General features: G+C 36.6%; 1 long non-coding RNA gene across 1 annotated transcript in view; it reads right to left on the bottom strand.

Moving 5' to 3' along the window:
• Positions 1 to 3,188: 3,188 nt before the first annotated feature.
• The window catches only part of LOC126749309 (uncharacterized), a 31,977-nt gene continuing 12,481 nt past the window's right edge, over positions 3,189 to 22,684 (bottom strand). The window contains exons 3-4 of the long non-coding RNA XR_007665003.1: positions 18,682 to 19,944; positions 3,189 to 4,111 (exon numbers count right to left, since the gene is read on the bottom strand). This is a non-coding gene — a long non-coding RNA (uncharacterized LOC126749309). The remainder of the gene's footprint in view (positions 4,112 to 18,681; positions 19,945 to 22,684) is intronic.

Genomic DNA, 22,684 nt, shown 5'->3' with positions numbered 1-22,684 from the left:
AATGACAGCTTAATAGGCCAGTGAAAACCACATCTCGATATCTTATTCGTAACCTGAAATATCAAAGAAAGAATATTTAGTTATCATATAATTTTAATAAGACGCTATTACACCGATATTTATTGTTATTTATTTGTCTTTTTTCAAGGTTCAATGATAAAATGTCTTCATTTAATAATTTTTAAATAATTAAAATATTAGTTTGGAGAATGGTGTCCATGTTCTGGGATGTATTTTTATAGGTATTTGCTAGCAAACACAGTAGAAATTAAAGGTCTTATTTCACCAGAAATTCCTTTTATTATGACGACCGGTTTCGCGATTACAATATCATCGCATCATCAGGTCGAGGACTAAAAGTAAAAGACACAATTTACATAGATACTATGCTTATCAAAAATTGGTAAAATGCTGAATAAAATCGAATTTTAAAGCGTACTTACATTGTTAAAAACGAGATTTGTCAAAACAAAACAAAAGCACATATAGAACGGTACAGCTAAAATTAAGCAAGTAAATCTTATCGTAAGATAACAAATAATACACTTAGGTTTAAAACAATAACATCTAAAAAGCACCGTTACAACACAATAGACAAAACGATCTAAAAACTATGATAACCGCCATTCAAACTAATCTGACCAACAGAGTCATCTATATCTAGTTTTCATAATTAAGAAAGAACGTTACAAAGAAATCTATATTTTATATCCTATAACCGAATGGGTACTAGATAGCGGTACCCACAGTAACTTTAAAATATTTTAAAACTGTTAAACAGATGTCTCTACCAGTTTATATTAAGAAAACAACGGGGTTTTTATTAAAATAAATTAACCGGAAAGGGAGGGAAGAGTTATTCAAATAAAATATTAATTAAATTAGTTTCAGGAATGTTAATCTGAATATTAAGAGATTTATCATATTCTTTTTTGAGAGATCTTTTAATCTCGAGTAATTCAAGATTATTTAGATTTATGTTGTCCTGAACTCTATTTAAGATCTTGTAATTATCTAGTAGATTCGATGGGTGACCGGTCTCCATAATATGCTAAGCATTAAGCATTTTGTTTTGTTTTGACAAATCTCGTTTTTAACAATGTAAGTACGCTTTAAAATTCGATTTTATTCAGCATTTTACCAATTTTTGATAAGCATAGTATCTATGTAAATTGTGTCTTTTACTTTTAGTCCTCGACCTGATGATGCGATGATATTGTAATCGCGAAACCGGTCGTCATAATAAAAGGAATTTCTGGTGAAATAAGACCTTTAATTTCTACTGTGTTTGCTAGCAAATACCTATAATAATAATTAAAATATTCTTTGTTCAAAACATTTAAAAAAAAAACGCGTAGGGGCATAATAATCAATGCATATAAAATGCAAGTGCAAGGTAGGCAGAATATTGAAGAGGAGACCATGAAGGAAAAAAGAAATGCCTAAAATTAACTTGTCCATAAATATTAAAATTAGGCAGTCCAATTTGTGTTCGTTGCACACATAAGTAAAGCGTTAAAACTATTAAAATGCCTTTTACTAATGATGAAGCTGTCGATATGATTGCGGTATATTTTGAATGTCTTCAAAATGCGGCATTGGCTCAAAGGGTATACAGAGCTCAATATCCAAATCGGCGTTTACGCGATGCGGGAATTTTTCCGCGTTTAGTGTGAAATTTGCGTAATACTGGCAGCTTTCGACCTCAGTTGCGAAGACACTCGGCTGGAACAAGGGAAGACAATATTATTAATGTCTTAGCATACGTGGAATTCAATCCCCACGTTAGTATCAGAGCCATGTCTCATTCACTCTATTCTAAACATTTTAAAGGATCACAACTAAATTTTTATGTCACAAAAAATACTACTTTACATATTTCGCAATGTGTTTTTTCAAATTTTTAGACTGCGCCCATATCATATGGTTTTACATCAAGCCTTGAATCATGGAGACTCTGACCGACGGTTAGATTAGTGTCATTGGATGTTGGGCAGCATTAGGGAAAGTAAAGAATTTTTGATGAGGTCACTTTTAGGAGTGATGGAAACATTAATTTACATAATATGCATTATTGGTGTGACAACAATCCTGACTGGTTGCGGAAGTCCAACATCAAGGCCATTGGAGTCTCAATGTGTGGTGTGACATTCTGGACGAAACTAGGTCCCTATTTCTTTGATCAACCACTAAATGGTGCCGTATTTCTTGATTTTCTGGTGAACCATTTGCCTCTTTTATTAGAAGATATACCCCTGCAATTACGACATAATATGTTTTTGCAACTAGACGGTTGTCCAGCACATTTATCAAGAAATGTGCAATAACATGTAGATTTAAGATTTCAACAAAGGTGGATTGGCCGAGAAAGTCTATTTCCTTTCCAGACCTCACCTGTTTGGAATTATACCTACGGGGTCGGTTGAAAGATATTGTTTACGAAATTCAACCAACAACTAGAGACGACATGAAAATAGGAATATAAGAAGCCATTTACAGCCTGTCAAGAGCGGAAATTTAAGCTGCTGTAATGTGCACGCATAAGCGGCTCCAACAATGCATTAAGTTTGATGAAAGACACTTCGAGCATTTAAGGAGGCATTACTTTTATTTCAAAATCAGTCATTTTTGTTATTATGCCCATACGCGTTTTTTTAAAAACTTTTTGAACAAAGAATATTTAAAAATTATTAAATTAAAACATTTTATCATTGAACCTTGAAAAAAGACAAATAAATAACAATAAATATCGGTGTAATAGCGTCTTATTAAAATTATACAATAACTAGATATTCTTTTTTCGATATTTCAGGCTACGAATAAGATATCGAGATACGGTTTTCACTGGCCTATTAAGCTGTCATTTCACTACATTTTTATGAAAAAAAGTCATATTATGGCATTTAATTTTTTAGAGAATTTGGCAATTTTCTGTTAATAGATCAAAAAACGCGCTCTAGCGACATTACTAAGCACTAGATGTATCACAGATAAGACGAATTTGATGTAGCAATAAATGTTTTTTTTTTAACGAGACCAAGTTTGTTAAAATGCGTTCAGTCGTTTAGGAGTTACAGCTGTTTATTTTAAAAAACATTGAATCACCCCCCACCACTTTATTTTAATAGATACGTCACAAAGTGTTAAACAAAAATTATTTGAGTAGAGCTGAGCTTTAAAAAGCATATATTTTCCTAGCATTTACTGGGTAGATTTCAGTGAAAAATCACTTAAAAAGTTTAAGATGGCGGTTACGCCCCCTGGCGACCATCTTGGAAATCTGAAAATATTTTCCACGATATTCTTTTGGCCACTTTAGCAATAAAGTTTTTTACCGCAAGTCTCTACGACGAATAATTTCCAAAATACAGCACTTTGCATTCTTATCTGGCCACCCTGTACATTTCGCAAGTAACATTAAACTAATTGGCAAAATTTTAAATCAAACAAAAAATCGGTAAACATGTGATAAGTTTTTTCATTTTCTGAAAATTATGGTTTTTTGAGATACAAGGTTTTAACATCTGGACGACGATATTTCGAATTCAAATATTAGTTTTGTTCTGTAGTGAATTTCAAATACAAATTTTGTATTGTTCAGACCTACTGTAAGACCCTAACTATTTGATAGTTAAAACTGGTATTCATAGCATCACTGTATGTTATTAAAAAAAAATTGAGTTTACTTTCATAAATTTTCATTTTTATTCCTTCTGTATAATAAAAACTGCTAGGTTCTAGGAGGAATTCAGGTTAAGTAAGAGTATTGGCGCGACTTTTAAAATTGAATAGACGTTTAAATAAATATTTCTACTAGTCTTAAGTTATAGTGTTCAGTGTGTACGTGTAAAATAAATCGGTTAACTATTTTTGTGCATCGAGTGTTTTAATTTATACTATATTGGTAAAAACGCTACAATTTGAAAACATACCTGACCTCACTACAACAGATTTTTAAAGTTGCAAAATCAAGGTCTGAGGGTTTTTCTGCAGTTTCTGCTGCCACAGGGTAGTAATTTGAGGCCGTTGCTCTTTTTAATTCCTATTGGTAGCCATCCAAGGGTGGTAAAACACTGGGAAAGTCTCCTTTTTGTTGATGACTTAATAAGATCTAGAAGTTGCAAGAAGATATAAACTTTGTAGACAACTGCTTTAAGCAAAATCGATATAAAATTTACTTATTTCATAAATAATAAACCATTAATTAACAAAACAGGAGTAAAGGATCGTGAAGTTGTTTTTCAAAGTAATATAAAATTCAATAGTCATTTTGAGAATATTACTAATAAAGTCTATTGTGCAGTTGGTATTATAAGGAATACAAGAAATTTCACATATATTAATGCTACAATAACTGTATATAATGCACTAGTAAGATGTGATACAACAGAAAAAATTCAGAAAAAAATATTAAGTGATCTTTATGTTAACATAGATAATGTTTACTTGTACATAGTATCATATTATTATGAAAATGTAAATACGTTAATTATTCTCCTAGTTTTTGTACAATTTTATTAGTATTCTGTAGTTAAAGTTGATTCGTAGGGCTTCTTTAGGGTTCTACTTACGTTTGGTTTATTATTTTCATCTATAGTGTTTAGTTTTTAAGTAGTTCATCTTGTTCGAGAGCCCCATTTTGGCCCCAATTTAGGTTATTTAGGTTATATTATTGTAAATCCCTGTAGTTCTAATTTTCTAGAATTTGTATACTTGCTTGCTTTGACTGTCAGTATTCTCCCAAAATTATTGGTCTCTTTGGGCAAAAACAATGAAGATAATTCTAAATATTTCGAAACTGTTCCATCGGGTTTTAAAAAGGACGCGCTTCGTGACAATTCATTCAGTTTTAATTGTTTAGTCAGTTTTTACCTTGGAAACAATTAAACGACAGTCAAGGCGAGTTAGGTTAGATTAGGTGCTTTTGACGTTGACAATAAAAGTGTGTTCCCGAATTTGTTACGATATAAAACCATGCTAAAGAACTTTATTCAAACTTAAGAAATAAGGAGAAGAAACTAAATTTTTCAGAGTCAAATAGAGGCCTACCAGATAAGAACCGTCATCTTATACATACATCTGCTTGTCAAAGACCCACTTGCTGTAACTGCACTAAAAAAATCCAATAAAACTGATAATTTGAATATTTGGAAATATGTTTCTTTATATTCACTTATAAATAAAAAATAATTGTAGCTTGAGGTGCTACATCTATAAATGCTTATTCTGCTCGACATGTTAGATAAAAATATGTATAAGTAAAATCTGTACTGTTGTGACGAATTCATGATGAGTTACCTATGTTGTTGGGTATTACGTCAGTAATACAGTAAAAATTAATTTATTAATTAAAATTGCAAGATCAAACGAACTTACCTGAAGTGAAGTTCGATCTTGATTTTATGAAGCGTATTTCCCTCATAAATCACAATAAACGTAGTACTTGAACCTGATATATTGGTGAAAGCACCATATTCAAAGAAATCTGTAAAAAAAAAAATTTTCCCACCATACCGCGCCGCGCGCAGCCATCCTTGGCGTCCATTTTCATTTACTTAGAAGCAATTTTTTATAACAAATATTTTGGGTAGGGTATAATACATAAACGAATTAACATTTTTCCACTATTAGAGAGAAATGGGAGGAAAAGTGATTTACTTCGGGAAATACGCTTCATAAAATCAAGATCGAACTTCACTTCAGGCAAGTTCGTTTGATCTTGTAACTTTATTTCAGCGTATTTCCCTCATAAATCACAATAAACGTAGAGTTTTAAAGTATGTGTTAATATTTGTTGTAAAATACCTTTTAGAGCACAAATTTATAACCGAAATAACACTCATTGAATAAGAACATGTTTTTTAATATTGCCAAAAGAATAAATCTATAATGTAATATATATCTAATATAATTACACTTAACAAAATCTTATAAATTATATATTTTTATATGTATATTCCTTTACACTAACCAATCTAAGAAGTATTGTCCTTTCTTACTAGAGGCTTATTGTAATACCTAGAGAATGTGGTAGACTGGGTGCTATGAGCCGTAAAAATATCCGTATTGACCCCGCTAATTTTTAAAACAGCTTTTATCCAACGACTTAAGGTCTGCGGGGATGCCGCTCCAAAAGGTTTTTTAAAACAGATGAACAGTCTTTTATTTGATGCCCTTATAACGCTAGTTTTCTCTAGGTAGCTTGATAAGGTTAAATACGGACATCTTTTCGGGTCATCATGTCTGTCAACCCTTAACAGAGGCTGTAATTTGTTTTTTCCCGACGTCTTTATCCTATCGGGAATTTTAATTTGAAAACCATTTTCACTTCTTTTAATATTTCGAACATCAATCAGAGATAATGTTTGTACTCTATGCGCAGTAGCAAGGGCTAATAAAGTTATTGTCTTATAGGTTAAATCTCTTAAGTAGAGGTCATTATTTGGGTAAAGAGTTGCTAAATATGAAAAGACAATTTCTGGATCCCATGTTTCATCATACTTTGGTCTAGAGGGTCTTAAGTTCTGAATACCCTTAAAAAATCTTTTAATTATTACATCATTAACAATACTGGGATTCAAAATAATACTTATAGCTGCTCTGAAAGTATTTAAGGTTCCAAAGCTTTTCCCTTGATTAAAATTTTCCGTAAAAAAATTCAATAGAAAGGGAACTGAACATGTTGTAAATGGTACCTGCTTCCCTTTACAAAATTCCCACCATACCTTCAGCGCCACGTTGATTCAGTGACTGAAGCTCTCATCACAGTCAGAGCGTCGGAAGGAATGTCCTTAATTATGAAGGCTTGTTCGACAGTACTCCTGCTGCCAGGGAAAGCGTCTTCCACAGGGGATGAGAATCTCTAGAAGGCGAAAAAAGAAGTTCTTTTGCTGGCGGAATAATCAGTAGTTCCGAAACTAATAAACTCTTAAATTCAGGATACCATGCCTGGCTGGGCCAATAAGGAACTACTACTATTCCCTTGGCTTTATCTGCCTTAATCTTATTTAAAACTCTAGGAATTAATGAAAAGGGAGGAAAAGCATAAAAATAATATGTCTCTCAAGAAAGAGTAAAAGCATTAACTAAAAAGGCATCGGGATCTCTGAACCAGGAAATAAATTTGTTGCATTTTTTATTAATCCTACTGGCAAACAAATCTATCTCGGGTACCCCTAATTTAGATATAACATCATCAAATATTTCTTGGGAGAGCTCCCATTCTGTATTTTCTTTTTGGTTCCGAGATGCAAAATCTGCCTCAAAATTTTCCCGAGAGCTTATGTATGAGGCATATATAAAAATTTTTCTACTCTCACACCACTGCCATATCCTACGAGTAATTTTGTTTAAACTAGGATATAGAACCCCTCCCATTCGATTAATGTAAGATATCGCAGTGGTGTTATCAATCCTCAGTAAAATCTCACAATTATGGGATTCTGAGGCAAAACAACTAAGGCCCATAAAAGCTGCTGATAATTCAAATTTATGCTCATATCGCTCTCTACAGAGCTCCAAACTCCCCTTGCTCGATCCTTTCCACATACCGCACCCCATCCAGACATGCTTGCATCTGAATAAATCTCCAAAACAAAATTAAAAGAAGCTAATTTACAAAATGGATATTTTAAACTGTCCTGCCACCACTGAAAATCTGCATACAATTTTTGCGAAACGAGCATATGAGCGTCATAATTATCATTATTTCTTCGCAAGGCAAGAAATTTTTCCCTTTCAAATTCTTTTGTATATAGCCAACTGTATGGGATGGCAGGACAAACGGATACAAGAACCCCACAAAATTTAGCAAAATCCCTTATTGTGCGGTTCTTAATTTTCTGGAACTTATCAAACTAGAAGTTCTAATAATTTTGTCCACAGGTAGGCCCAAGCCTAATCTTTTAGAATCAAAATTGAACCCTAAAAATTTACAAACTGTATGGGGAGCGAGGCAACTTTTTTCAAAATTGATGATAAAACCTAAATCTTGTAAAGTTCTTAATGTTATCTGTATGTTTGCTTTGCATTTTTCTATATCATCTCCAAAGATCAAAAAATCATCTAAATAGTTCACCGACATGTAACCCAGAGACCGAAAATGACTCAAAACAGGTCTTAATAATTTTATGAAGACCCATGGAGCTACACTCAAACCAAAAGGCATACAATTAAACTCGTACAGTTTTGAGTCAAAATAAAATCTTAGGTATTTTTTATACTCGGAGGAAATTGGGATTAAAAAATAAGCCACCTTAAGGTCCAAAGTGGCCATGTAACAATTTTTTGACATCACCCTCACCCTCTCACCCTCTGTTTGGGTACCCTGCTGTCTACCTTCCCCCTCCACTGCCCGTCTCCCCTCTTTGATGGTTGGTAGGGAGACGGGCCCCTGGAGTTTAAAGGACCTGTATACCTGGTCCTCTGCTTGCTTCCTGAAGGGATATTGAACGCTCGTGTCTCCATTAGCCCTTCGCTATTTTTATATAGGGTTCTATTTTTCTTGACAACCTCGGCTAAATTGTTGCCAAACAAAAACTGGTCCACCTCAGAAGCCATTAGGATCTTTTTATAATTTTCTTTTAATTTCTTTTTAAACCCCATATTCAATAGCAAAGCCTTTCTGCTAGTTGATTCACCAAATTGGGCATCAGCCAATAAACGCCCCCCATCGCTCAACCTCTCTACCAAAACGAGTCTGTCTTCATCTGAAATGGTCCTTGGGTCCGGCAACCTCGTGACAGCCTTTCCGATGCCTGAGAGTGCTGCCCCCAACTGGTTTTGAAGATTTCTGAAGATCTGCTTTTCTGGCATCTCTCTTTTCGGCCACTGGATTTATGTTAATCCTAATCTCCGGGTTTAATTTCGGAGCATTCACTGTAAAACAGTTTTTAGGAGGATATTTGGTAATTAAGGTCTGCCTTGTCTCTTTTAACAGCCCTTTCCCAATAATCTTGGACCATGTATCCGCCAAACTTTGATGGATCCTCTCTCTCGAATCGTCCACGGGTTCTTCAAGTCCAAGGAGCGCTACAAATCACTCTCACGAGATGTGATCCTGATTTTCTACATCTGAATGTCCTGAAAACAAATTGAGCGATACTAATCGTTCAAAATTTTACATCTCAAGCCCCCAAATCAAAGAAAAACAGTTTTTCCCTTATTTGGTGAAAGCGCCGCCATTACGAGTTATTTACCATGTGCTATCATAGATGGCGTGATTACACCATGTCCGCCAAATTGAAGAGCTTAACGGTCGGAAGTTCGGACACCTTCCAGTAGGTGGCGCGTACAGCGTATAAACGCCGCAAGTCAATTTCAAAATGGAGGTGGTCCTCCATTTTAAATTTTTAATAAATGAGCAATGGGGCATGGCTTTGACTTGACTTCGGCGTTTGAGAATAAATTTCCAAGTGAAAAATCGGACTTTTGCATTACACAAGAAAGAGAAAATTGTGACGAGACTTACTGTTTTCCTCCACCAAATCCTCCTGTAAAAACCAATCCTCATTTGGCCAATTTATGTAAGAGGGGTGACTGGTGTCTGCCCCAAAGTTCGCTGAGGTTGAGGGGGCCATCCGGCGGTGGTAATGGCGGAGGCGGAGGTGGAGGAATAGAGCCAATAAGCCCTATATGATCGGCGACCTGGTGGTCACTCAATCCTGGGAACCAAGCCTTGGTAGGCTTGGGTTCCACTCGGCGTCTCTTTGTATTTTTCAAAATGCGAAGTTTCGCCTGCAGCGAACGCATTTTCGGCTTCCATATCGGCTTCCTCCTCCGAAGACAACGAAGAAACTATCACTAATAATTCTTTTGGCCATAATTTTCCCCAAAAAAAAACACAAAAACTCGAGAAACTATACTCGCACCAACAACCAGAATCAAGAATGAAAATGAAAATGGACGCCACCGAAGCCCAGGATAGCTGCGCGCGGCGCGGTATGGTGGGGAAAAAAATTTTTTTTACAGATTTCTTTGAATATGGTGCTTTCACCAATATACCAGGTTCAAGTACTACGTTTATTGTGATTTATGAGGGAAATACGCTGAAATAAAATACTATGTCATACACTCAAATATTGGAAAGATGAAAACAACTTAGTTTTGTATTTATAAGATATATATAACTTAAATTTTTGATGAAACCTTTCGTTCAAACCTTTAATTCAATGTAAGTTCAATAAGTCTTAAATACAAAATTTACTTGAGGTATGTTTGATTCTTTTTATATACACAGGAGCTGAGGATTGACCTATTCATCTCTGAGCTTCTTTCTTCTTTTCAATATACTACCTCATTTTATTATAGATATTGAAAACGATGAGAAAACCTTAATTTTAAAAATTTTAAATTTAAAAATTCCTTAGGTTGCTGTTAATACGTGCTTTTTTTATTAAATTTAATTAATTTAGTGATTGTCAGCAGTAGTATTTTTAAGTAATTTTGGGTATACATTTTCTTTAAAAAAATTATACTTAAAAATAAAAAAGTTACAGCCTATGAAGTTGATACTGGAACACCCGGTATAAGTCGAGTTTCCTATAAAGAAAATACATATTAAAATAATTATTATTGAGTCTTAATTTCTTTGAAATGTCTTTTTTGTTCTTGAATGGCTGAAGAGCTTCTATCTTCAAGATTCATTGTATTTAGGTCCAACGTAGGGAGATTCAATATTTTCCTTTTATCATAAAAGTGAAAACTTAAATTTAATTTTGACAGTGATATGTCATTCATTGTTAATTTTGCTCGGTTTATAAGTCCTTGAGATGAATGACTTGATTTGGATAATGGATTCATTGATAGCTTCTATCAAATAAGAACTATGAAGTAAAGACATTGTCTTTGAAAATTGGGCATGACACTGGAGCATTCAATTGGCCTGGAATGGATATCAACCATTTTCCATCCATAATTCTATTAACTTGAAAATCTTGGAGTTCTATGCTATGCTAACAGTTGTAGACAGGTTGTAGCATTATGCAGACAGTATGAGCATTTTTACCTTAAAACATTGAATACACTAGATGACTATAATAAACATTGGCTGCTTTGGATTGAGCGCAACATCTACACAGGGGGCATAGGGATTTTGTTGATAAACATGCTTAGTATTCCATGTTGCCAGTGATTACTCAATTTTAACAGAAGAACATAAAGTGATATAATAAATTATTATAATTAGCAGAAAGTGAGTTGCATCCTTTATTTTAAAGCAAATGAAAATGTCCACACACAGCGGCAACGTCAATTTTGCCCAGAAATATTCTCGCGATAAAGGAATTTGGCAACTGCGCTAGTTGTTTACTTTTGAATGGCGCACCTTTCGTACAGTATTAGTATTAAAAGGATGTTTTGAGTGGTTTTAGTGCGTTTTTTAAATTAATATTAAGACTAAAAACTCCCTTTTTGCTGAAAAATGATAAAGAAGTCTGAAGTGGGTCACATATATTCGAAAAAAAAAAGGAAATTCAAATCGTTCTTTTCACGGGCGAGTTAGGTGTCATCCTTCTAAATTATAATATTATAAAAGACGGCATATTTGTAAAATATCTATTAATGTATTGGATACCAAAATATTAATAAAAATGTGTAATATTAAGTAGTAGTAGTCAGGGTGGGGGAGCTAGAGCTCGGCAAGTAGGCCTGAGCAGTCCCTTTTCGCCAACCCCAGAATCACCCACCCCCACGCCTCCACTCCCAATGCGCGGTCTTCACTGAGTCGGTCCGTCCTTTTAATAAAGGCTTGCACGTTGTCCCAGTCCAGATATTTAATATCTTCCCGCTGGAGTGTCGTTGCTCCGAAAATTTTCCTTCTCAGGCGACTCCAACTATCACAGATACCGAGTATGTGGTATGAATGTGTGGTTTCCTCCCCTGTACCGCAATTTGGACAGAGTGGGCTTTGTCTTATACCAAGAAGGTGTAGACTGTTTAGACTGTTGTGCCCGGTCAGGAATCCCAAGTCTTTGATACTTTGTCGGGTCTTTGTTAGCAGTCGGCTTGCTTTAGAGCCGTCTGGTCTGGTATCATTTCCTTGGCCTGTCTACATCCTTCTGTCCTTCTCCAATTCTTTCTTGTTTTTTTCTAGGCCCAATTATTAAGTGCCTGGGAGATTTGTTTTTACTAAGACCGAGACAAGGTTTGGGGCCTACGAAGGGGTTAACGAAACCTTGTCTTGACAGTTCGTCAGCCCACTCGTTGCCCTCGACACCTTGGTGTCCTGGGACCCACCTCAGTCTCACTTCCTTGTGTGCTGCAAGCCTATCCAATGCGTCACTGCATTCCTGGACTAGCGCTGAGCTGGCCTTGGGTTTCTGAATCGCCTTAAGGGGAGCTTGACTATCGGAGTAGATGCAAATCCTCCTGTTACCTTCCAATGCCTCTCGTTTGTTTGCTACTTCGAGTATAGCACACATCTCTGCTTGGAAAACTGTGGTGTTTTTTTCCCTAGCGGGAAGGATTGCCCTATGTTCGTTTCCATCCTGTACTCTCCGACTGAATTAGTGCTTTTCATCCATGATTCATCTGTGTACCAGGCCTGAAAACCACTTGGCTCTTTAATTTGGTTCGCCGACCATTCTTCCCTTGTCAGGATTTCGACTCCAAACCTTTTCTTTAACTTTAGTTTGTCACGTTCTTTAGTGCATCTGGATGTCACAATTGGTATGTTCTTACACATCCTGAGAGTAATCGTCATATGGCCTTGTCCTAAGTGAACATTTCGCCACCCTCCGCTATCTCTCATCCTCTTATACGTCGCCATGGCCTCCCTCTCAATCCAGACTGGGAGGTCAAGAAGAATATTTAATGGTGCCGCAGGTGTTGTTCTCAAAGCTCCAGTCTTTGCAGTCTGGTCAGCTTTTGGGCGTTGGTAACCTTCTATACGGCTGGCCACCATACCACGGATCCGTACGAGATCCTCGGTCATATGACTGCGGTATAAAGCCACTGGAGAACGTGGGGTTTTAGACCCCATCTTGTACCTATTGTTCGCCGTAATTGCCATATTAGGGCCGTTGCCTTATTTACTGCTTGCTCTACGTGAGTTTTAAACGTGAGCTTGCTGTCTAAAATGACTCCCAAGTATTTAACCTGCTGCCTCAAAGTTAGGCAAGCCTGATACATAATGGGAGGTTTAAAGCCTGTCAAATTCCGCCTCTTAGTAAAGAGAATGAGCTCGGTCTTTTCAGGGTTGACCGACAGCCCTGTCTTCCGACACCACTGTTCCACTATCTTGCACGCGACTTTCATTCGCTCACAGACTGTGTTAACGAATTTACCGGTGACCATCACTAGTCCGTCGACGGCGTATGCCTGTGCATAGAATCCTTCAAGTTATAGCTCCCTGAGGAGACACTGATCTTCCGGTCTTCTAGCGCCGTTTTCACCCACGTGACAAGATGAGCCGGAGTGCCCCTAGTCAGGAGGGCTTGGCAGATAGTGTCTGTTTTTGCCTTATCAAATGCTCCTTCCACGTCAAAGAAAAGAGCAAGTGCTATTTCCTTGTTTACTATGGCTTTTTCAGCTTTGCTCACTACAGAGTGAAGTGCCGTTTCCGTCGACTTCCCTTTCATGTAGGCATGCTGATTCCTATGTAGTGGCGATTCTATTAAAATCTCCTCTGTTATATACCTGTCTCTATAGTCTTTAGTAGAAATGAAGTCAGGCTTATTGCCCTAAAGGACTTTGGTTGACGGTAGTCTTTCTTGCCCGGTTTTTAAATAAAGACCACATTTGCCGCCCTCCATGTTAGTGGAACATACTCCATTACAATGCTGGCCTCAAAAACTCTCTTTAAGTAAGGCGTTGTGGTTTCGAGGCCTACTTGCAACATCATGGCTATGATTCCATCAGGTCCCGCAGCCTTATATGGACTAAACCCACCCACTGCCCAAGCTATGGCTTCATTTGTTACTATGTTTTTGGCGAGGTTCCAGACCGGCTCCGGATCTGGTTCCTCGCCCCAAGGTGCAGCGTTTCCTTCTCCAGGAAAGTGAGTTTTAAGGAGAAGCTTGATGGTCTCTTCTTTGTTTGAGGTCCATAATAGTTCACCTTTCTTCAGGCATCCTATCTCGGTTTTCCTGTCAGAGCCCAGTAGCTTCAGAAGACAATTTATTATCAAGACAATACTGTGTCTGAGAGAAATTCCATCTCTCCACAGAACTTGCGCCAGCAGTCTCTTTTGCATCGTCGGAGTTCGTTTTTGAATTTCCTTCTAGCTGTTAAGTGTAAATCCCAGTTCTCTTGAAATCCCCCCATGAGAGCGCGGTGGTGCGACCTTCTTACGTCTTTTTTGAGACGGTCCAAAATGTCATTCCGCCAGGGCAATCTCTTGTTGCCAACTCTCCTGGGAGGGCATGTGGCCTGGTAAGAACTGATGAGTATACTGTTTAGCCGTACTACCTCTGTATCTAGTTCCTCTCTGGAGGATATGTCTCCACCTAGAGTACCCATGGACTGAACAATAGGGTGGGTCAAAAAAATTTTTTTTTGTTTATTTCCTAATAGCAAAATTATGTTGTATTATCATTTCAAGAGCAACCATTTAAAATATTATTGAAATATTTAAACTCTAAGAGCCCGCGCAAGGCCGCCGCATTATCGTCAAATTTGTAAAATAAGGTAATACCTTGCAAGACACTGCAAGTCTTCCTATATTCTAATTTAAGACGTTTGCTTTACAGTTAATTTATTTTATTCTTTTACAGACCTTTCATGACCTTGAATCTATTTTTAATACGCAATGCATGCTGTTTAGTCACTGCAGCCAATCGCGCCGCGGTCACTATAATGCTACATTTAGTGTGAATTAATCTCTGAACGCGTACGGTCGTGGTTATCTGTTTTGTTTATCAGAGCTTTACTTCGCGCTTACCAATTTTCTTACCAAATAGTATGGAAAGTAAAAGAATAAAGTACAAGTGTCCCATATTTGGAACTATTGGTGAACTAAAAGAAAATGTGTTACCAACTTTCCAAGATGTAATGAAGTCTTACGAATGGACGAGAATACAACTTAAAATTCAACAAGGAAGTAACAAAGAACCGTCTTTTTCTCAAATCGCAGACATAGTGGCTCCAAAAATTAAAGATATTTGGCAAAAATCATCTATTCCTATGGTCTCACACACACGAACTATTCAGATTTTTAAAAACGTATCACGGAAAGTGAAAAAATCACATTAAATCTCTAAAAAGGTTGACAGAAGAAAAGAAAGCCTTGTTTTTGCGCCAAAGTGAAGTTTTGTTTGATATTTGTTCCTGTAAATGTAAGGATCTTCTTCATCTCTGTAAATGCTCGCGTGAGTCGAAGGTACCCAAAGAAGAACACGCATTTTTGCTTGACCAGAGGGGCGAAAGAAAAATGCTTATCGGTGGAGTAGATCTTGTGCGCACTTTAGAACTGAAAAAAAAATTGGAGAGAAAACGTAAGAGTTTAACGCCTTTTAATAAACTCATTTCTAGTTGTGGTCAACCACAAAAAGAAGTGTCTGCCTCTGCTTTTACGGATTTTGAGGAACGTTATGTATCGCCCGTAAAACACAACGTAGAAGATTTGCCATCCACTTCACAAACCTCCAAAAAGGAATCTGTGAAACGTAAACGTTTTCTGACGCTATCGAAAACCGCTGACCGTTATGGTGTTTCTGATAGAGCGGCGGCTGCAATTGCTTCGGCGGTATTACATGACATATCTTCTGATGTAGAGGTAATAGATAAATCTAAATTAAGAAGGGAAAGACAAAAATTACGGGATACGCTTTTGCAAGAACAAACCAATTTGCAGCTTCCCGCGTTGTACTTTGATGGGCGCAAGGACAAAACTTTAAAAGTCATGGTAAAAGCAGGCAAAAAATACAGAAAGGTGGTAGTTGAAGAACACATTTCTGTCCTGAAAGAACCCGGTTCTTTGTATGTAGGTTATACTACACCATTACATGGTACTGCCAGAAGTATTGAAAGGTCTATTAGTGCACTTCTACAATCAAAACGTATTTGTTCTGACGAATTGGTCTACCAATAGCCGGTTGCGATGGGACAGCAACTAATACTGGAAAGAACGCAGGTGTAATTAGACTGTTTGAGAAGAAGCTTCAGCGACCACTACAATGGATAATTTGCATGCTTCACTTAAATGAGTTGCCTCTGAGGCATTTGTTCAACAAGCTGAGATGGTAAAACAACTGGTCCACATTCGTATAATGGTCCTATTGGAAAACAGTTGGAAAAATGTGAAATAAAACCCGTTATTGAGTACGAAATAATACCAAGTCAGCTACCAGTAATTAAAACAGAAGATTTAAGCATGGACCAAAAGTATTTGTACGCGATAACCACAGCCGTAATAACTGGAAACTGCCCCACCGACTTAGCCCATAAATCGCCAGGAAAAAATTCCCATGCTCGCTGGTTGACTACAGCCAATATAGTACAGTCAATCCGTAATTAAAAAAGACCAGAACTTTTAAAAACTATCCAAGTCGCTAATTTTTTGAGGGTCGATTGTATTCCCGAAGAAAAGCTTAAGTCCTCGGAATTGAGAGTCAACCCCCCCCCCCCTTTTTCGAAAACTCAAAAAGTTTTTCAAACCGATTTTGCGGCTAAACAGTGAGTCATGCAGAAAAACTTATTGAACATAAAATGTAGAGCTTTTTGTGCTCTACAATTCATCTCATGGGCCCAAAGCTGTAGAACCAAAATTCAAAAAGTTAGAGGGCGCCAAAGTCACCAAAAATGATTTTTTTCATCTTTTCACTGAGAAACAATTTTTTTTTACCATCGCAAGGATTGCAAAAATGTAGAGGACAAAAATACCTACAAAATGCATGTTTTACTTTTTTTTTTCGATTTACCATTTTTGAGATATAATGCATTTAATAACGAAATGTTTACTTTCGTGTATGTAGCCTGCCTCAGATGTTTGGCGAAAGCTGTGTTTCGTCGCCTAACGTTTGCGCATCATGAAATTAAAGTAGAACCTGAACAAAATTTCCTTTACCCTTCTTGACAAATTGAAAAAAGCCATGCAGATGGCGCCGTAATTTTGGTTCTACAGCTTTGGGCCCATGAGATGAATTGTAGAGCATAAAAAGCTCTACATTTTATGTTCAATAAGTTTTTCTGTATGACTCGCTGTTTAGCTGGAAAATCGAGTTGAAAAACTTTTTGAGTTTCCCAAAAAAAATAGGGGGGGGGGGGATGAGACTCTCAATTCCGAGGACTTAAGCTTTTCTTCGGAAATAGAATCGACCCTCAAAAAATTAGCGACTTGGATAGTTTTAAGAAAGAAAATTACAGATTGACTGTACTAATAGAATATTTAAACTTTATGTTGCTACAATACATCCACCTAGTGGTCTTAAGTCACCTAGCGAAATTTATCGTCAAAGTATATGCCCCTGTATGGTTTCAGATAAAAACACATCCTTCTTGTAAAGATGGGTGCCGCAATTTATGGAAATTGATACAAAATTCTCGATATCTATCAAAAGAGCTAAGAGACGTAATAGATCCAGTCATTCAACGAAATGCATATTTTTTCCATCCAGAGAATTTACTCTTAGCCATGTTAACACATGAGCAAAAGAATATTAGGGAATTAGCTGCCAGAAGAATATTAAAGGCACGAGATTCATTGGCACTAAGAAGGCAACTACGTATATTTGAAGTACCGGCAGTAAATTTTAATGCTTCGTCTTATATTGATGTAATAGACTGGCAAGAAAATAACAACTGTGATCCTCCAATCCTCCGAAGCTTCTCAAATGATGACTTAAAAAAAATTGTTGCATCAAATGGTGACGAAGATTTAATTTTCATTAGACTACCATGTCACACACAAGCGGTAAAGCGGACGGTCAAATTAGTGACAGAAGCATCAATGTCTCTGTGTGACAAGAAGTCAAGGGTAGGCCTGATTCATGCTAAACTCTCATCTAGGAAAACAATGCCCAAATTTGAAAGTAAGCAAGATTTTCATGCATAATGGCATGTTATTAACAAGACTTTAGTTGTAATTTTGTGTGTTTTTTTTATATTTAGCATTAACGATATGTTTCTACCATTAAATTCCTAATGTTTATAAAACTTATTATAATTCTGGATTCACTATCGTCATGCCCTGAAACTATTTTGTCTTTTTTATCAAAATTTCAAAATTCATGCGCGTGCTAAAGATAAAAGTTAAATTAACTTTTTTTTTTCTTTTGTAACTTGTTTTTGTGCAAAAAGTGACCCACCCTACTGAACAAGACCCTCTTTAAATTTGGTCCTGTCGGTAGCCCTCGGGTTTCTCTTGAGGGGCTGTTCCTCCTTATCTATGATCGGACATTGTTACGTCCTGTGATACCCTCCAGTTTTCAACCCTTTCCGCAGTGTTATGTCCGTGTTACCAGCGTTATGTCGATAACCTCTTGTCTAACTCTATTGACAAAAGTCGGTTCCGCATTTACGTTTGTTACCTCAAGGTTTTCCGCTACTACATATTCTAATAATGTCGTACCCCTCGCGTTGGTATCCGTACTTCCCCATACAATGTTGTGCGCGTTTGCGTCACCCCACGATTAATGGAAAAGCACTATCCCTACTGTATTTTATTACCCTTTTTAGATCTTCCGTCGGGGGAAGTTGTCCAAGATATAAACTGCATATTATTAACTTATATTTTGTGCCACTTACCGTGTACTCCAGCAGAGCTGCCGTAGCATCCTTGGAGCTTACGTGAAGGAAGAGTGTCCACCTGGCCTCCTCGAGTCGAGCAGCAACCTCCCTGCTCACCATGGATGAAGGGTAAACCTTCCAGACTAGCCTTCCGTCGTCAGGTGTTGCCAGCTGGGGACGCTTAAGGCCCTATTCTGTATGTCAAGGATTTCCCTGACATACTCTAAGTCTGGCCGCTCCAGTGTCCTCAGAGTGAAGACTATCCTCACTGGCCATGGGGCGTCGGATGACATCACCGCGGTGAAGGTGTGACCCCCTTGGTCAGTGGTTGACAGGAGCTCAAAAGCCAGTCTCTGTTCGTCCTCCGTGGTGACCAGAAACCAGCTCGTCTCTGTGAGTCCGGAGTTTCGAGAGTGGAGCTCAGTCTTGGTCCTCCTCATTTCAGAGATGAGATGGAGCCTGAGGCGGTCCGCCTCCTCTTTGGTCACCATTCCACCTTCTCTGTCTGACCTAAAAACGACCTGATTTGCCCTGTTGACTGCCCCGCTATAGGAGCCGGAACTGGGTTGGTCATTTGTCCCTCGTGGATGCCCTGACTGGGTATCTCTCCTTAGAAGAGGAGACGCGCCCGTCTGCACATCTTTTTGAGGGATGGACCTGCCCGTTGCCTAGGCTTCTTATGTTGGCGGTCGGGTGGGGTGTCCTTTTTGATTTGCCTCTTTTTGCTAGAGGCGCCGGTGCTGGGTGTCCCCTTCCCTGACAGCGGCGGGTGCCGTGGGCAGGATGATTGGCTTCAGCTTATCTACCTCTCGCCTTACATCTTTTGTCCTTGGTCCACGCCCTTTTACTAGCTGGCGACTCCTCGGGTGTTGCATGCTGTTCGAGGCTTTGGTGGTGCCCTTAGAGTTGCCTCCTACAAGAGGATTTGTAGAAGCAGAAGCTGGTCCTGGACGAACTGTTGATCCCTCCTGGTTGGCTTCTCGCTCCTCCTTCTTCCTCTGTTTTTCCTCTTTCCGCCTCTTTGTGCGGTTGCGGTTCTTTGCCTGCTTCTTTTTTTTCATGAGTCGCAGCAATTTTTCGGCTTCGGTAGCGTTCTCCCCGCCTGGTCAAAACCTTTCGGTTCTGCCCTGGTCGAGGAGTTTTCGCTTACTTCAGCTTCTGAGTTGCTGGCGGCTGGTGACCTTAGCAGCTCCTCCGCCTGGATGGATGAAAAGTCCATGCTGGCTTTGGGGGTAGGATTCCCTGTCTTGTTTGTGAGCTCTTTTTCTCCGACGTCCCTTTCTTGTAAGTTTATAATAAGTTAATTGTTTGGGTTGGTGAGAATATTAAGTAAGTATATTATTAAAATCTAGCAAATTTATTGCTTATTCGAACCCGAAATGCCGCAAAATTAATGTGTGCAAAAATGAAGGTTGCTAGCAACATATTTATAGTCGGCGCCCATAATTTAATCAATATAATCCCCGTATGCATATTTGGAAACACAGGACGTCAGGAGCATACGGTTAAAACAAGTGCTTTATCATTGGTCAGGTGACTTATGGGCGTTGCGTTCGTTTTAAATATTCTAGAAGAAGAAGAAGAAGAAGACATAATCTAACCTCAAATTCAATGATTGTTGATTTTGGCGTTTGATGGAAGTTTGATCGTTATTCGTTTGATTATTTGATTATTATTGCTAGTCGTTTGATCGTTTCGTTGTTGTTGGGTTGTCTTTGAGATGGATAAATTAAAATTTAGTGAGAAAAATGGCTATGAATGTCGTGTACAAGCTGAAAATGAAGAAAAGAAGGAAATAATTATGCGTATTAACTTAACCACTCCACAAGATGCTGATAAATATCTATCAGCATACAAATTGTATTCAGGGATAAACCGGATTCGAAATGGGGAGTTAAAAGATCCGCAAAGGTAGGGATTTTAACAATTTTTAGGTAAATGTTCGTTATAGCGATTTAACGAACATTTAACTATTTTTATTATAAAATAAGTTTTTATTTGGGGTTTTCCTTAGAGTTGTGTATCATAAATATTATGTGTGCCAACATAGTTCAATAAATAAGAAAAGAAGTTGTACCAAGACTGAAATGAATACAGGATGTGTTGCAACAATAGATGTTAAAATTTAAAAAATTACAACTAAAACAAAAAGAAATGATGAATACCTAAAGTTAGATATTCCTTTATGTGGTATTATAAATTTTAACTTAAATCATAACCATAATCTTGGCAGAAGTGGTAGTTTGAAATTTATTAACTTTCTGAAGAGGTAGGCAGCAAAGTTTAATATAATTATGTATAACCCATAAATAGTTGTTTTTCTTTTCGTTATTCAAGCTGGTTCTTTTAAATTTTAGACTAAAAAGATGTTTGAAGGATATTTTGAGAATGGAATGAGCCCTGCCGAAGCAAGAAGATACCATGAAAGTTTGTTATTATTGGATGAAAAAGGTTGGAAAAAAATGGCAGATGCCTCTCTAAATCCTACTAAAAATGCACTTTAGTACCTTCATAAAAAACAGGTATTTGAGCCAATACCAAAACTTCAAGAAAAAAAAAGTTTTATCATCAATCAGGTAATTAAACATTTTTAAATGCCCACTTTTATGTGTACGTGTCAATTTTTGTGGTTTTCTTTTTACAATCAAGTACCTAACTATGTATGTAAAAACACCCATTATTTTTTTAAATCTTTTCATTTACCTACATTATTTACTGCATTTCTTTGTAAATTTAAGCTGATTTGTTTTTAACAAAATTATTATTTAAAATATTTTTATTTTTTACAGGAATAAATATTGAAATTGCAACAGACCCATGGCCAGTATTGGTAGTTACGCCAACTAAGAAAAGAGCACAGGAACTGCAGTCCTCCAAAGAACTGATATTTTGTGACAGTACATCAAGTTGCGACACCAGCGAGACCACAGTTACTGTGTTACTAACAGCTACAAAAGCTGGTGCCATTCCCATTGCGATACTTTTGCATGATGGGCAAACTACTGAAAGTTATGAACAAGCCTATGGATTGCTAAAGCAGACATTTCCAAACTCTTTTGGAGGGAATTTTGTAAGTAAATTATTAAATAGTAATTTAACTATTTCTAATAGTATTTTAAATTTTTTAATTTGGTTTCTATGACATTTTAACCTTTTAAAATTAAAAACTACAAAGATATACCTACATACATTTTATTTTACGCTTACTGAATTAAATCAAATTTAAATGTAAATTGTCCATAATAATGATAAAATAATATAGGCAGGGAATCTCTCTTAACACATGTATGTACACCTTTTTTATGAATGGCTGTACCACCCATAATACTCTAAAAGAATAATTAGAAACTAGGCAAAATGTAATTGTATTTAAATAGAATATTTTTAAATACACTATGTGATAATGATAATATTATAAACATATATTTATTTTTAGCTAATTATTTCCACTAAAAAAAACAACACAAATGAATCTTTTGTAAGTACATTGTATGTTGATTTATTCATATGGGGTTATGGTTTAATATTTTGGTGTATTAGTTTTTTTTAATTAATTATTATATTGGTGGTTATGGTTTTATGTTGTTTCTTCTAGGTATTGGTTAATAATTTTAAAATATTACTAATGTAATCCAAACATTTTTCAAGAGCCTATATGCTTTATGACAGACGACTCCAAAGCTGAAAAGACAGCTCTTAAAAATACATTTCCAAATTCTACTCAGCTACTGTGTTTTTTCACGTGCTTCAAAAAGAATGGCGATGGCTTTGTGAAAACAAAAATAAGATTTCCATGGAAAAGCGTCAAATCTTAATGCATTCGTTTCGTAAGGTATAATTTAAGATTATTACATAATGTAAATAAATTATGTTAATACATTAATTTTGTAATGCTTACGATATAGTGCTCATTTTTTAACTATTTTTATTTATTTTTAACTTTACTTAATTACTTAATTTTATTTATTGTTAATAAGAAATTTACATATTTCTATAATTCTATTAATTGTTTACGTATATT

This window comes from Anthonomus grandis, chromosome 24 (assembly GCF_022605725.1).
Source record: "Anthonomus grandis grandis chromosome 24, icAntGran1.3, whole genome shotgun sequence".
Taxonomy (NCBI): Eukaryota; Metazoa; Arthropoda; class Insecta; order Coleoptera; family Curculionidae; genus Anthonomus; species Anthonomus grandis.
The sequence above is the reverse complement of the archived record's forward strand: the minus strand, read 5'-3'. Positions and strand labels throughout refer to the sequence as shown.